We start from the raw sequence: 17,903 nt of genomic DNA, 5'->3' as shown, positions 1-17,903 counted from the left end.
GTCACTTTAGATTAATAGTTTCATCACATTAGCTTTCAAGAATTCATTGCCTGAATCAGCTTTTGGACCTAATCTGATTTCAGTCTTTATATTTTACACTATTATATTTTTATTACACTCATGAATTTAGATGTGCTTATTTCAATCACTGGAATCTGAATTCTAAAATCAGTTCTAACTCCAACCTCCCACATTCTTTATGCTATAAAAAGTACCGGCCGGGCGAGGTGGCTCACGCTTGTAATCCCAGCACTTTGGAGGGCTGAGGTGGGCGGATCACGAGGTCAGGAGATCGAGACCACGGTGAAACCCCGTTTCTACTAAAAATACAAAAAAATTAGGCGCCTGTAGTCCCAGCTACTCGGAGAGGCTGAGGCAGGAGAATGGCGTGAACCCGGGAGGCGGAGCTTGTAGTGAGCCGAGATTGCGCCACTGCACTCCAGCCCAGGCGACAGAGCGAGACTCCGTCTCAAAAAAAAAAAAAAGTACCAAACAAGTCTTAGATCGATCTATCTATCTATCTATCTATCATCTATCTATCATCTATCTATCTATCTATCTATCTATCTATCTATCTATCTATCTATCATCTATCTATCATCTATCTATCAATCATCTGCCTATATGTCTATATTTATCTGTCTGCCTATCTATTTGGTGAAATGAAAATCAGGGTGGTGAGGTTATTCACACAAATTCACAAAACAGGAGAGTATCAACGTTAGGAATATGGATTATATCTCTAAATTCTTAGGCAAATATTCCTTTCATACAGTATGCTGCTTTTTAAAACCAAGATTTGATTAAAGGAATCAGTTCTTTAGAAGGTAGCCAGCTTAAATACCACTTGTTATTCTCAGTTTTTCTTCATTTGTCCTTGAAATATTAGTTGTTGTAAATCAGACAGAATGTGAAAGGTGTGGCATAATCTAAAACAAAATGAGTTTGAAAATTCATAAGCACTCACCCCTTAAAACAATCACCTTCTTAATCTATTTTTCTCTTTTCTTTTTATCAGATACACTAACATGAAAAGTTACTATACCACACACACACACACACACACACACACACACACACACACACTGACCATAAAAAGGCAAGCTTGCTAGTATAATTTTAAATAAATTTTCTAATGTTCTCTAGTTCTCCTTTCGAGTATTTTTTCTTGCTTTACCTATTTAATTAACCAACTGTGAAGCTGCATAGCATTTTATTCATTACAGTGATGATAATTATTCCTGGCAAATATGACAAAAATAATAAAGGTGATTCTAGAGGAAAAAGTAAAACATGAGAACTATTTTTGGTAAGGACAAAATAATCTGTAAACTTGATTATTATATTGATTAGCACTCATTATTTTAACAATCTGTAATCATCTTTGCAGGCAATATTGTTTAAATGCAGTTTAATACACTTCAATACAATATCTATCTTTGCCAAATCCCACTTTTATTTAGCTCCACATATAGTTAGAGAATAAAATGTTTTTGCATAGGAAAGCCAGAAAGTTAAAAACCATTACTATTTTTTAAAAAAATTCCATATTTTATAAGATAATTAAATTTTACTTCTAAATATATGAAGAAAGGAAATCTATTTTAATATGCAGATACATTCATTTACATTATACAATGATTTAGAAAATTGATTTTCTGAAATTATTCCAGTATCATTTCAGGTTCAACCTTTCTACTTGTTCAGCATCCAGAATAATTAATAATGTGTTTCTGGTTGTATATTGAATGCTTTTATATATGGAGAGATAGATATTACACACACACACACACATATATATATGCACACATACATATATACATATGTATGCACACAATCATATATATATATATATATATATACACACACACACACATAAACATACATCAATATATATGCATTGGTAATCTGTGTTTTTTCTTAGATACTAAGTAACAAAGGAGTTGGAAATTTTATGGATGGAAAAACATATCTGGGCCTTTATCCAAAGAGGAAATTAGATGTATAATTCAGTAAGTATTTTTATTTATGTTTCCAATTAAATTTAGTTTGAAATGAGGTAATCTTTAAAACCATTAATTTTGTTTAGATGTGTTTATGCAACAAAGAGGTCAAGTGCTCCTTTATTTAAAAAAAGTCAGTAAAAAAGGAAAGAAAAAGAAAACTTATCTAGCCTTATCTTTCTTTTCATTATTCTTTTCTTATTAAGAGTATTTGAAAATAGTAGATGTCTGGGTGCAGTGGCTCATGCCTGTAGTCCCAGGACTTTGGGAGGCCACGATGGGAGGATTGTTTGATCCCAGTAGTTCAAGAAAAGCCTGAAAAAAATAGTAAGACCCTGTATTTACAAAAAAATATATAAATTAGCCAGGCATGCTGGCACACACCTGTGGAGTCAGCTACTTGAAAGGCTGAGACAGCAGGATCCCGTGGGCCCAAAACGTCAAGGCTGCAGTGAGCAATGATTGCCTGCCACTGTGTTCCAGTCTGGGGGACAAAGTGAGATCATATCTAAAAGAAAGAGAGAGAGAAGGTAGGAAGGAAGGAAGGAAGGAAGGAAGGAAGGAAGGAAGGAAGGAGAGAGAGAGAGAGAAAGGAAGGAAGGAGGGAAGGAAGGAAGGAGGGAGGGAGGAAGGAAGGAGAGAAGAGAGAGAGAGAGAAAGGAAGGAAGGAGGGAAGGAAGGAAGGAGGGAGGGAGGGAAGGAAGGAAAGAAAGAGAGAGAGAGAAAGGAAGGAAGGAGGGAAGGAAGGAAGGAGGGAGGGAGGGAAGGAGGGAAGGAAGGAGAGAAGAGAGAGAGAGAGAAAGGAAGGAAGGAGGGAAGGAAGGAAGGAGGGAGGGAGGGAAGGAAGGAAAGAAAGAGAGAGAGAGAGAAAGGAAGGAAGGAGGGAAGGGAGGGAGGGAGGGAGGGAGGGGAAAGGCAAAAATATAAAAGTAGAATTGTGGTATCGTATTGAAGCAGGATTTTTCTCAATCACTTTTGCCAGCTGGAGGCACTTAGCTGGCAACACCCTTGCCTTGCCTTGGCCCCCAGCTTTGGGGCTGGCTCATCCCCCTGCCATTTCTGTCATGTGGGGAAGCTGCCCTCCGCTGGCAGAGGGCACAAGGGCACGATGTTACAGCCTTCTCTTTATCCACATTTGGTGGATCCTGAGCTCTTGTCCTGCAACCAAGAACAATGGAAATATGCTGACAATCAAAGAATGAAGAGGGCAGAGAATAATTTTATTGAACTACAAAACAGTTCTCAGTGAAGAGGGGACATGGGCATGGTGCCCCACCCCCACAAATGAGTGGTTTTTCCTTCAGTGTGGCTGAGTCTGGGGCTTTCATGGGCTCAGAATAGAGACATGCTGATTGGTTTATGAGTATGCAAAGAAAGGCTACAGAAAAGGCACCGCTCAAAGGTGGGCATGGCAGTATAGAAAAACCAATTAGGAAAGGGTAGGTATATGTAAAATAGGTGAAGTGTGGGAATCAATCAGAGGAATTCTTGCCAAACAGGAAGACAGATTCTCAATCTGGTCTGTGGATTTGACTTGTAGCTTGGCTTTCAGGCTTTAAACTATCTTTGGCTTAGAGGTGGGGTTTCACTGGGGACCCGCCTCTATCTGACTAGGCATTTGTCTACCTCCTGATGCTATCAGTATTATAATAGAGTTTGAGAGCATCTCTTTAATATACTTACCAAACTGTGTAAGTCAGGTTGATTTATATTGATAGTAATGCCAAAACAGGAAATCACAGACCCACCTAAGCGATTACTAAGTTAAAATATAAACTGGAACAATCATAAATTTATGTTAATACAATGATAATTATAGCTTTGGGATGTGTTATGTTTACTTATGTATAATTGAAAATGATGGTTGTGGATATTGACCCTCAAGGTCTCTTCTTAAACTGACACACCTAACACAAGGTACACATATAACTTCTTGATATACTTTCTGTATTAGTATGTTTTCACACTGCTGATAAAGACATACTTGAGACTGGGCAATTTACAAAAGAAAGAGGTTTATTGGAGTTACAGTTCCACGTGGCTGGTGAGGCCTCACAATCATGGTTGAGGTGAAAGGCTTGTCTCACATGGCAGCAGACAAGAGAAGAGCTTGTGCAGGGAATCTCCCCTTTTTAAAACCATGAGACCTCATGAGACTCATTCACTAATGAGAATAGTGCAGGAGAGACCCGCCCCATAATTCAATCACCTCCCACTGGGTTCCTCCCACAACATGTGGGAATTTGGGGAGTTACAATTCAAGATAAGATTTGGGTGGGGACACAGCCAAACCATATCATTCTGCCCCTGGTCCCTCCCAATTCTCTTGTCCTCACATTTCAAAACCAATCATACATTCACAACAGTCCCCCAAAGTCTTAACTCATTTTGGTCTTAACTCAAAAGTGAACAGTCCAATGTCTCATCTGAGACAAGAAAGTCCCTTCCACCTAGGACCCTGTAAAATCAAAAGCAAGCTAGTTACTTCTTAGATACAATGGGGGTACAGGCATTGGGTAAATACAGCCATTTCAAATGGGAGAAATTGGCCAAAACAAAGGGCTTACAGGTCCCATGCAAGTCCAAAATCCAGCAGGGCAGTCAAATCTTAAAGCTCCCCAATGATCTCCTTTGACACCATGTCTCGAATCTGGGTCACGCTGATGCAAGAGGTGGATTCTGATGGTCTTGGGCAGCTTTGCCACTGTGTCTTTGCAGAGTACTGCCTCCCTCCCAGCTGCTTTCATGGAATGGTGTTCAGTGTCTATAGCTTTTCTAGGTGCACAATGCAAGCTGTTGGTGGACCTAACATTCTGGGGTCTGGAGGACAGTGTCCCCCTTCTCACAGCTCCACTAGGTGGTGCCCCAGTAGGGACTCCAACTCCCCCCAAGTGTGGGGGCTCCAACCCCACATTTCCTCTTTTGCACTGCCCTAGCAGAGGTTCTCTGTGATGGCCCTGCCCCTGCAGTAAACTTTTCCCTGCGCATCCAGGCATTTCCATACATCTTCTGAAATCTAGGCGGAGGTTCCCAAACCTCAGTTCTTGACTTCTGTGTACTTGCAGGCTCAATACCTTATGGAAGCTGCCAAGGCTTGGGGCTTCCACCCTCTGAAGCAACAGCCCAAGCTGTACCTTGGTCCCTTTTAGTCGCAGCTGGAGTGGCTAGGATGCCAAGCATGGGGACCCTGGGCCTGGCCCACAAAACCATTTTCTCCTAGGCCTCTGGGCTTGTGATGGGAGGGCCTGCTGTGAAGACCTCTGACATGCCCTGGAGTCATTTTCCCCATTGTCTTGGGGATTGACATTTGGCTCCTCGTTACTTATGCAAATTTCTGCAGCAGCTTCAATTTCTCCTCAGAAAATGAGATTTTTTTTTCAATCATATCGTTAGGGTGCAAATTTTCCAAACTTTTATGCTCTGCTTCCCTTATAAAACTGAATGCCTTTAGCAGTATCCAAGTCACCTCTTGAATGCTTTGCTGTTTAGAAATTTCTTCCACCAGAAACCCTAAATCATCTCTCTCAAGTTCAAAGTTCCACAAATCTCTAGGGCAGGGTCAAAATGCCACCAACTAGTCTCTTTGCTGAAACATAACAAGAGTCATCTTTGCTCCAATTCCCAAAAAGTTCCTCATCTCCATCTGAGACCACCTCAGCATGGACCTTATTGTTCATATCACTATCAATATTTTTGTCAAAGCCATTCAGCAAATCTCTAGGAAGTCCCAAACTTTCCTACATTTTCCTGTCTCCTTCTGAGCCCTCCAAACTGTTCCAGCCTTTCCCTGTTACCCAGTTCCAAAGTCATTTCCACATTTTCAGGTATCTTTTCAGCAGTGCCCCACTCTACTGGCACCAATTTACTGTATTAGTCTATTTTCACGCTGCTGACAAAGACACACCCAAGACTGGGCAATTTAAAAAAGAAAGAATTTTATTGGACTGACAGTTCCACATCGCTAGGAGGCCTCACAATCATGGCAGAAGGCGAAAGTCGTGTCTCACATGGCAGCAGACAAGACAAGAGTTTATGCAGGGAAACTTTCCTTTTAAAAATCATCAGATCTCATGAAACTCATTCACTTTCATGAGAACAGCACAGGAGAGACCTACCCCCATAATTCAATCACCTCCCATCAGGTTCCTCTCATGACACGTGGGAATTGTGGGAGTTACAATTCAAGGTGAGATTTGGGTGGGGACACAGCCAAACCATATCACTTCCACTATTTAGTGTTGATTTCATAACAGATTTAGAGATATGTCACTCATTGAACATGATTTTCATGAAAGAAGTAACCATATCCTTACTCATATTATAGCTTGCTGTGGTCCTAAGCACAAAATTGAAGCTCACAATGACTTTAGGATTCCAAATTTGCTGTGAGAAATGACAAAAACTCTCTGTATTTATTTCTTCTGAGAAAATGATTACAGACAATTTAGAAGAGTCCACATTAAAAAAAAAAAAAAAGAATTGCTCTGAAACTATCTGGGAAAAAAAACATTGCTCTGAAACTACCTGGGACAAAAATGCATTCTTAAATATTTTATTTAGTTATATTTCTTGATAACTCAAAAATTATAAGGTGAGACACAGTCATTGATCATAATCTTTTGCTTTTAAAAAAGAAAGGATCCTCTTGTACTTCAACTGAGTCAGTTGGGTGTAAATATTCACAAGAGCTGATATTCAGCAGGTATACCCAAGCATATTACCTAATGTTAAAATGTTAAAACATTTCCGTATATGTTGTTATTAACTAGCCACTAACTCAAGACTCTCGAGGATGGCTCTTTACCATAGGACTTTTTTAATCCTTCTCTTGGGATTGAAAGATATAAAGTTATGTCTATGGCTATAGCACCTTGAACATGCCCAATCACACCTGAAAGATCTAAAGTTAAAAAAGTAATGCCTGGCCTAGGAGGGGCCTCCAATGCCCTGTTTTGTGTTACCTCTCCGTCCGTTTGTCTTGGTTAGTGCTCATGCTTACAGATATTTAAATACCACCCTAGATATCCCTGTGTTACAATAAAATATCTGAAAATATTGTACTAGATTGCTTTGGATCAAATTTCTTATTTGAAATACCTATAAAAAGTGACAAAATGAAATAACATTACCTTTAAGGCCATAAAGAACTCCCAAGGAAGCAATGACTTATAGATCCAGAATTCAGAAGTAAAGATCAAAGTAGTAAATCCTAAATCATATCTTGCTTTCCCCTTGCAGGTAATTGCTGATGTCAAAAGTGGTAGCTGAGAGGTTGAGAGGCTAAGGAGAAAATGACAGTTAAGTGGTTCAGAAGGTAAACAGAGCTTATGAAACAGTTGTAGAACTGAGGAACAACAGTTTAAGTTGAGAGATCACAAGGAAGAAAATCCCTGGTGAACACACAAAATTTCAGTTTGGTAGTCAGAATTTCTATATCCCAGAAATAAGAATAATTCAGAAAAAAATCAGTTCTCTGAGAGGGTGAAAGACCTTCAGGTCATTTTAAGCTCTGGTTGTAGTTATATGTTCTCCCTCAAATAAAATTCCTTGCCAAAAGCAAAAGAAAACTCTTCCTTGGGAGAAAATAATATATAAATAATATACAGAGCATTAAATTCTCACTATAATTTCTCATCTACGGTTATGTCACTCAATCAAAAACAACTTGGTATTTTTAAGTAAATATATAAATAAATATATAAAAATATATATGTATTTTATGTAATTAGAACAAGCTATATCATAAGATAAAAAACAGTTGACCCTTGAACAATATGGGTTTGAAATGTGTGTCCACTTCTAAGGGGATTTTTTTTAATCAATAAATTTATACCAAATGTGCCTGCCTTTCCTGCCTTGCCTTTCAACTCCGCCACCTCTTCCACCTAGGAAAGAATCAACATGACCAACCCCTGAGTCAACGAGACCAACTTCTTTCTCCTCCTCCTCAGTCTACTCAGTGTGAAGAAGATGCAGATAAAGACCTTTATGATGATTCATTTCCGCTTAATGTATAGAAACTATATTTTATCTTCCTTATAATTTTCTTAACATTTTAATAACATGAATAGCATTATCTTGCTCTAATCTAAACATGTGGTATATAGGCCAGGCGTGGTGACTCATGCCTGTAATTCCAGAACTTTGGGAGGCCGAGACAGGTGGATCACCTGAAGTCAGGAGTTTGAGACCAGTCTGGCCAACATGGTGAAACCCTGTCTCTACTAAAAATACAAAAAATAGCCAAGCATAGTGGTGAGCTTCTGTAATCCGAGCTACTTGGGAGGCTGAGGCAGGAGAATAATTTCAACTGGGGAGGCAGAGATTGCAGTGAGCCGAGATCCTGCTGCTGCACTTCAGCCTGGGTGATAAGACTGTAACTTTGTCTCAAAAAAAAAAAAAAAAGTGATGTATAATACATACAAATACATAACATGCAAAATATATGTTAATTGGCTTTATGTATTAGTAAAACTTCTGGCAGTAGGCAGTAGGCAGTTAGCAGTTAAGTTTTACGGAGTGAAAAGTTATACTCAGAATTTTGACTGTGCAGGAGGTCAACGTTTCTTACCCTGTGTTGTTCAAGAGTCATCTGTATGTGTGTTTGTGTGTGTTTGTGTGTGTGTGTGTGTGTGTATATATATACACATATATATAGCAATAATATATATAGCAATTATAAATATTATATGAAAGAAAAACTTTTTTAACTGTACTAAAAGTCTAGACATAATAAGGCCATTTTATTTAAAAAACACCTCAAAATGTATAAAGGAATATTTTAAAGAACAAGAATAAAAAAATGGACACATCTACAGACATACTGTAAAATTAAGATATTCTTCAAGTAACAGATTTGTAAAAGCTAGATTCTTCAAGGAATAGATTTTTTAAACTATTTTTAAAGGATTAAAGGTAATTAGAAAACACGGTTAACTAAATTGTTCTAGTTGCTGTATATAAAACTTAGAACCACCGTATAATACATCTGTTTTTTTAAAAGTACACACATAAATTTAGTAAAATGACTAAAAATCTGGGATGTATCAAGCTTCAACAAATGTCCAAGAATTTGAAGTCATACAGTGTGTTCTCTGACTTTAAGGTAACTATGCCAGAAACAGTACGAAGTATATATTAATAGAAAATTGTCAAATATTTTGGAAATTATTTAATAGATACCTAATTAACATATAGGTTTAAAAGTCATAAAATGAAAAGTAGAAAACATGCTCAAACCAAACAATAAAAATATAACACATACATATACACACACTAATATATGTAGTAGTGTTTAGAACTATAGATTTAAATGTATATATTACAAAATGAGTTGAGGTTCCATTTAAATTTTAGAATTTTTTTATATTTCTGTGAAGAATGTCATTAATATTTTGATAGGGATTGCGTTGAATCTGTATATTGCTTTGGTACTATGAACATTTTAACAACATCGATTCTTTCAATCCATGAACATGAAATATCTTTTTTTTTGTTTGTGTCCTCTTCAACTTCTTGAATCAATATTTTATAGATCTTATTGTAGAGACCTTTACTTCTTTGGTTAAGTTTATTCCTACGCATTTTATTTTATTTGTAGCTCTTTTAAATGAGTCACTTTCTTGATTACTTTTTTAGATTATTCGCTGTTGGCATATAGAGATGCTACTGATTTTGTTTTGTTTTGTGTGTTTTTTTGAGACAGAGTCTCGCTCTGTCGCCCATTCTGGAGTGCAGTGGCGCAATCTTGACTCACTGCAAACACTGCCTCCCGGGTTCAAGCGATTCTCCTGCCTCGGCCTCCCGAGTAGCCGGGACTCCAGGCACATGCCACCAAGCTTGGTTAATGTTTTTAGTGTTTTTAGTAGAGACAGGGTTTCACTGCATTCGCCAGGATGGGCTCAATTTCCTGACCTTGTGATCCGCCCACCTCGACCTCCCAAAATGCTGGGATTACAGGTGTGAGTGAGCCACTGTGCCTGGCCAGTGCTACTGATATTTAATATTTATTTTGTATCCTGTAACTTTATTGAATTTGTTTATCAATTCCAGTAATTTCTTGGTGGAATCTTTAGGTTGCTCCAAATATAAGACCATATCCTTGCAAACAAGGATAATTTCACTTTTTCCTTTCCAGTTTGGATGACTTTTATTTATTTTTCTTGTTTGATTCCTTCTGCTAAATGAATAATCTCAGCACCTGTATCAAAAAGTTAAAAAAGTCAGGAAATTAAACTCAAAGGAAGTAGAAAAACATCATGACAGAAGGTTTGGGGTAGAAAATCATTAAATTTAAGTTTAAAAAGGAATGAAAAAACTAATAAACCCCTAGCAAGAATAATAAGGGAAAAAAGAATTCTAAAAATACCAAAATTAGTAATGAAAACACTGACATTACTGCAGATAATAAGGTAAAAATGCATACATTTTAAAATTTGGGTCAAATAATTTTCTAAAACCTGAAACTTAGCAAATGAAGGCAGATTCTGAACAACGCTGTGTGGATAGTTGGCAATATGATCTAGTTTACTCAGGATCGTTTTCTAGTTTACTCCTTTTGTTCTGGTGTTCTACATTTTTAATTTTGTTACAGATATTTAAATTACTTTAATCAAAGTATTATCATTAATATTTCATGTCAAATATGCCAAGTTGAGTTTAGAAAATGTTCATACTCTGTGAATTGTGTGTAATGGACAGGTTTCTCACCTAACATATGGTTAAATAGTAAGGATGATCAGCAATAACTATTTCTATTTTTCTGACAATTTCTACACACAATGCAACTACATTCTTCCTTTGCAGGAAGCATGCTAAAAAAACAAGAGCCCTTGATTTAGCAAGGACATTGAAAGTGAGGGGAAGCTAATATAGCCTGTTCTTAAGTAGAGGAAGTATTCAACACTGCTGTTTCTAGGTGTACAAGACATAGGCATCTTGGTCCATGCTGCAGTCTTTGGTTTGCAAGAAGTTATCAAGCCTACAATGAGGATGCCAATAAGTAACTCTGGGAATAGGTGAGGTAATGACAATGCTGGCCTCAGGGATATACTGATTTCTTTTCAGATGCTAAGAGAAAGATAAATGAATCTTTTCTTCCTTTATATCAGTCAAGATCCAGACAGAATTCAGGATTAGTAGTTTCTACTAGATAATTTATAAGACTTATAATGAGACTATTTATAAAGTTGAAACAGGACTAGAAAATCCAATAAGGAATAGTGTATTACCACCTCAGGGCTAACAAATGTAGGGAGCTATTACTATACCAATGTCTGAAGGTCCAGTAGGAAGGAATGATTATTAGCAGACAGAGATGATGCCTGTAAGGAGAGAGTTTTCCACCAGGAATCATGGCCTACCATAAACAAAGCAGGCAACCCATGCCTAAGCAGCAGGGAGGAAGTCAAGGGAATAATCGTCCTCACCTCCATCTTCTCTGACCTGTTTGGCTGAACCTGAGAGCATTTCTGACACACGGGACTAAGATGAAAGAAGATTTATGTTCCAATTCTTCCGTTCTGACAGGTTGTGATTATTTTGTTGCTTGAGATGAAATATAAATATGTCTCTGATTAGTTCACTTAGTACAGTGGACATCATACTTAGCACAGGGCCAGCAAAATAGATCCCATGGGTCAAATTCAGCCTGCAGGTCAAATCTGGCCCACTTCTTGTTTTTCGTATATATTGGAACACAGCCCTGCTTACTCATGGCCATGTTTGATCTGCAATGACCAATGGCTACAAGATAAGAAGTTGTGGCAGAGATCACATAGCCTGCAAGTCTAAAATATTTATTCTCTGTCCCTGTTCATAGAAAAAATAACTCATAATTTAGTGGAAGCTCCATTTATATTTTAGAAATAGTTTGTCTTTAAGGATTCGCTTCTATTTGTGTTTTGAGTTTGGGTCTTTTTTTCTTTGTCTTCCATAGTATTTTACTTGGAAGTTAGGAGAAACTGCTTCAGTATGCTGTTCCAGATGTGTAGCAGACAGTTATAGTCCTCTGCCCAGATTTGCTTTATTTGTGGCAATTAACTTATCCAGATCTCAGTAAGAAATAGATTAGACAATATCTAAGGTGGCTTGAATTTCTAATCGTCTTGTGTAGAAAAAAAAAACTTAGATATAGATTATTAAACCCTACGTTAACATTCTTCAAACTAAGGTCAGAAAATCTACATCCCCTGCCACATTTTATTTACATTCATTAATGGAAGTAGAGAAAAACGTTATAGCACATATACACAAGCGCACATACATACAAGCCCACATACCTAGAAAGCAAAATATTTGCAAACAACAAAATGACTTAAGGAGTTGTGTCACCCCATACTGACAATTTTGGAAATAGTAAATATTTGGAAGATAAATATTTGGAAGATATTTGGAAGGTAAATATTTGGAAGATAATAAAGGAAGAAAATATATGTTTTCTTCCTTAATACTTTATTTTCTCTATGCAGATATGACAATATGCTATTCTCCTATGTAATTTGCATTCAATTATTATGTAACTGGTGTCTACTATGCGCAATTTAGACATTCATCTCAGTGTTTAGGTGTGCTAAGTAATGAAGCCAACTATGCTGTGGTTTTGAATACCACAATGAAAGAATAAACTCAATCTATTGTTTCCTGATGGAGACGATGAAGACCTCAGGTTCTATAGGAATGAAAATGTTAGGAATTGAGGGTGCCAAGACACACTTCTCCTTCAAAATGAAACAGTCAGCATTATTAGTGGCCAGTTAACTCCAGAAAGTCACCAAAACAAAGTTTCAATGCATGGGGAAGTGTGTTAACACCTGCCTCCTGCCAGATTCAGAATCACACTGGTCTACCGTGGAGCCATTAGCTTACTCTTTTACACACAGTAATAGACAAAATAGTAGGAAGAGAGAGAGAGAGGGCCCCAACTCCAAAGTGAAATATACTTGGTGATTTTACAACAAAGTGACAAGCAGTTCAGAGGCATACATTTAAAATAATCAGAATATTGACTTGGGGTGGAGAGTTCTGTAGATGTCTATTAGGTCCACTTTATGTAGAGCTGAGTTCAATTCCTGGATATCCTTGTTAACTTTCTGTCTCGTTGATCTGTCTAATGCTGACAGTGGGGTGTTAAAATCTCCCATTATTATTGTGTGGGAGTTTAAGTCCTTAGTAGGTCACTCAGGACTTGCTTTATGAATCTGGGTGCTCCTGTGTTGGGTGCATATATATTTAGGATAGTTAGCTCTTCTTGATGAATTGATCCCTTTACCATTATGTAATGGCCTTCTTTGTCTCTTTTGATCTTTGTTGGTTTAAAGTCTATTTTATCAGAGACTAGGATTGCAACCCCTGCCTTTTTTTGTTTTCCAGTTGCTTGATAGATCTTCCTCCATCCCTTTATTTTGAGTCTATGTGTGTCTCTGCATGTGAGATGGGTTTCCTGAATACAGCACACTGATGGGTCCTGACTCCTTATCCAGTTTGCCAGTCTGTGTCTTTTGAATGGAGCATTTAGCCCATTTACATTTAACGTTAATATTGTTATGTGTGAATCTGATCCTGTCATTATGATGTTAGTTGGTTATTTTGCTCGTTAGTTGCTATAGTTTCTTCCTAGTCTCGATGGTCTTTACAATTTGGCATGTTTTTGCAGTGGCTGGTACCGGTTGTTCCTTTCCATGTTTAGTGCTTCCTTCAGGAGCTCTTTTAGGGCAGGCCTGGTGGTGACAAAATCACTCAGCGTTTGCTTGTCTGTAAAGTGTTTTATTTCTCCTTCACTTATGAAGCTTAGTTTGGCGGGATAGGAGATTCTGGGTTGAAAATTCTTTTCTTTAAGAATGTTGAATATCGGCCCCCACTCTCTTCTGGCTTGTAGAGTTTCTGCTGAGAGATCAGCTGTTAGTCTGATGGGCTTCCCTTTGTGGGTAACCCGACCTTTCTCTCTGGCTGCCCTTAACATTTTTTCTTTCATTTCAACTTTGGTGAATCTGACAATAATGTGTCTTGGAGTTGCCCTTCTCGAGGAGTATCTTTGTGGCGTTCTCTGTATTTCCTGAATCTGAATGCTGGCCTGCCTTGCTAGATTGGGGAAGTTCTCCTGGATAATATCTTGCAGAGTGTTTTCCAACTTGGTTCCATTCTCCCCATCATTTTCAGGTACACCAATCAGATGTAGGTTTGGTCTTTTCACATAGTCCCAAATTTCTTGGAGGCTTTGTTCATTTCTTTTTATCCTTTTTTCTCTAAACTTCCCTTCTCTTTTCATTTCATTCATTTCATCTTCCATCAGCGATACCCTTTCTTCCAGTTGATCGCATCTGCTACTGAGGCTTCTGCAATCTTCGCGTAGTTCTCGAAACTTGGCTTTCAGCTCCATCGGCTCCACCCCAAGTCAACAGAATATACATTTTTTTCAGCACCACACCACACCTACTCCAAAATTGACCACATAGTTGGAAGTAAAGCTCTCCTCAGCAAATGTAAAAGAACAGAAATTATAACAAACTGTCTCTCAGACCACAGTGCAATCAAACTAGAACTCAGGATTAAGAAACTCACTCAAAACCGCTCTACTACATGGAAACTGAACAACCTGCTCCTGAATGACTATTGGGTACATAATGAAATGAAGGAAGAAATAAAGATGTTCTTTGAAACCAACGAGAACAAAGACACAACATACCAGAATCTCTGGGACACATTCAAAGCAGTGTGTAGAGGGAAATTTATAGCACTAAATGCCCACAAGAGAAAGCAGGAAAGATCCAAAATTGACTCCCTAACATCACAATTAAAAGAACTAGAAAAGCAAGAGCAAACACATTCAAAAGCCAGCAGAAGGCTAGAAATAACTAAAATCAGAGCAGAACTGAAGGAAATAGAGACACAAAAAACCCTTCAAAAAATTAATGAATCCAGGAGCTGGTTTTTTGAAAAGATCAACAAAATTGATGGACCGCTAGCAAGACTAATAAAGAAGAAAAGAGAGAAGAATCAAATAGATGCAATAAAAAACGAAAAAGGGGATATCACCACCGATCCCACAGAAATACAATCTACCATCAGAGAATACTACAAACACCTCTATGCAAATAAACTAGAAAATCTAGAAGAAATGGATAAATTCCTCGACAAATACACACTCCCAAGACTAAACCAGGAAGAAATTGAATCTCTGAATAGACCAATAACAGGTTCTGAAATTGTGGCAATAATCAATAGCTTACCAACCAAAAAGAGTCCAGGACCTGATGGATTCACAGCCGAATTCTACCAGAGGTACAAGGAGGAACTGGTACCATTCCTTCTGAAACTATTCCAATCGATAGAAAAAGAGGGAATCCTCCCTAACACATTTTATGAAGCCAGCATCGTCCTGATACCAAAACCTGGCAGAGACATAACCAAAAAAGAGAATTTCAGACCAATATCCTTGATGAACATTGATGCAAAAATCCTCAATAAAATACTGGCAAACCGAATCCAGCAGCACATCAAAAAGCTTATCCACCATGATCAAGTGGGCTTCATCCCTGGGATGCAAGGCTGGTTCAACATACGCAAATCAATAAATGTAATCCAACATATAAACAGAACCAAAGACAAAAACCACATGATTATCTCAATTGATGCAAAAAAGGCCTTTGACAAAATTCAACAACCCTTCATGCTAAAAACTCTCAATAAATTAGGTATTGATGGGACGTATCTCAAAATAATAAGAGCTATCTACGACAAACCCACAGCCAATATCATACTGAATGGGCAAAAACTGGAAGCATTCCCTCTGAAAACTGGCACAAGACAGGGATGCCCTCTCTCACCGCTCCTGTTCAACATAGTGCTGGAAGTTCTGGCCAGAGCAATCAGGCAGGAGAAGGAAATAAAAGGTATTCAATTAGGAAAAGAGGAAGTCAAATTGTCCCTGTTTGCAGATGACATGATTGTATATCTAGAAAACCCCATTGTCTCAGCCCAAAATCTCCTTAAGCTGATTAGCAACTTCAGCGAAGTCTCAGGATACAAAATTAATGTACAAAAATCACAAGCATCCTTGTACACCAATAACAGACAAACAGAGAGCCAAATCATGAGTGAACTCCCATTCACAATTGCTTCAAAGAGAATAAAATACCTAGGAATCCAACTTACAAGGGATGTGAAGGACCTCTTCAAGGAGAACTACAAACCACTGCTCAATGAAATAAAAGAGGATACAAACAAATGGAAGAACATTCCATGCTCATGGGTTGGAAGAATCAATATCGTGAAAATGGCCATACTGCCCAAGGTAATTTATAGATTCAATGCCATCCCCATCAAGCTACCAATGACTTTCTTCACAGAATTGGAAAAAACTACTTTAAAGTTCATATGGAACCAAAAAAGAGCCCGCATCGCCAAGTCAATCCTAAGCCAAAAGAACAAAGCTGGAGGCATCACGCTACCTGACTTTAAACTATACTACAAGGCTACAGTAACCAAAACAGCATGGTACTGGTACCACAACAGAGACATAGATCAATGGAACAGAACAGAGCCCTCAGAAATGATGCCGCATAGCTACAACTATCTGATCTTTGACAAACCTGACAAAAACAAGAAATGGGGAAAGGATTCCCTATTTAATAAATGGTGCTGGGAAAACTGGCTAGCCATATGTAGAAAGCTGAAACTGGATCCCTTCCTTACACCTTATACAAAAATTAATTCAAGATGGATTAAAGACTTATATGTTAGACCTAAAACCATTAAAATCCTACAAGAAAACCTAGGCAATACCATTCAGGACATAGGCGTGGGCAAGGACTTCATGTCGAAAACACCAAAAGCAATGGCAACAAAAGCCAAAATCGACAAATGGGATCTCATTAAACTAAAGAGCTTCTGCACAGCAAAAGAAACTATCATCAGAATTAACAGGCAACCTACAGAATGGGAGAAAATTTTTGCAACCTACTCATCTGACAAAGGGCTAATATCCAGAATCTATAATGAACTCAAACAAATTTACAAGAAAAAAACAAACAACCCCATCAAAAAGTGGGCAGAGGACATGAACAGACACTTCTCAAAAGAAGACATTTATGCAGCCAGAAAACACATGAAGAAATGCTCATCATCACTGGCCATCAGAGAAATGCAAATCAAAACCACAGTGAGATACCATCTCACACCAGTTAGAATGGCCATCATTAAAAAATCAGGAAACAACAGGTGCTGGAGAGGATGTGGAGAAATAGGAACACTTTTACACTGTTGGTGGGACTGTAAACTAGTTCAACCATTGTGGAAGTCAGTGTGGCGATTCCTCAGGGATCTCGAACTAGAAATACCATTTGACCCAGCCATCCCATTACTGGGTATATACCCAAAGGACTATAAATCATGCTGCTATAAAGACACATGCACACGTATGTTTATTGTGGCACTATTCACAATAGCAAAGAGTTGGAACCAACCCAAATGTCCAACAACGATAGACTGGATTAAGAAAATGTGGCACATATACACCATGGAATACTATGCAGCCATAAAAAATGATGAGTTCGTGTCCTTTGTAGGGACATGGATGAAACTGGAAAACATCATTCTCAGTAAACTATCGCAAGGACAAAAAACCAAACACCGCATGTTCTCACTCATAGGTGGGAATTGAACAATGAGAACTCATGGACACAGGAAGGTGAACATCACACTCCGGGGACTGTTGTGGGGTTGGGGGAGGGGGGAGGGACAGCATTAGGAGATACACCTAATGCTAAATGACGAGTTAATGGGTGCAGGAAATCAACATGGCACATGGATACATATGTAACAAACCTGCACATTGTGCACATGTACCCTAAAACCCTAAAGTATAATAAAAAAAAAATAATAAATAAATACGAATTTGTCTGT

This window comes from Nomascus leucogenys, chromosome 20 (genome assembly GCF_006542625.1).
Source record: "Nomascus leucogenys isolate Asia chromosome 20, Asia_NLE_v1, whole genome shotgun sequence".
NCBI classification, from domain to species: domain Eukaryota; kingdom Metazoa; phylum Chordata; class Mammalia; order Primates; family Hylobatidae; genus Nomascus; species Nomascus leucogenys.
The sequence above is the reverse complement of the archived record's forward strand: the minus strand, read 5'-3'. Positions refer to the sequence as shown.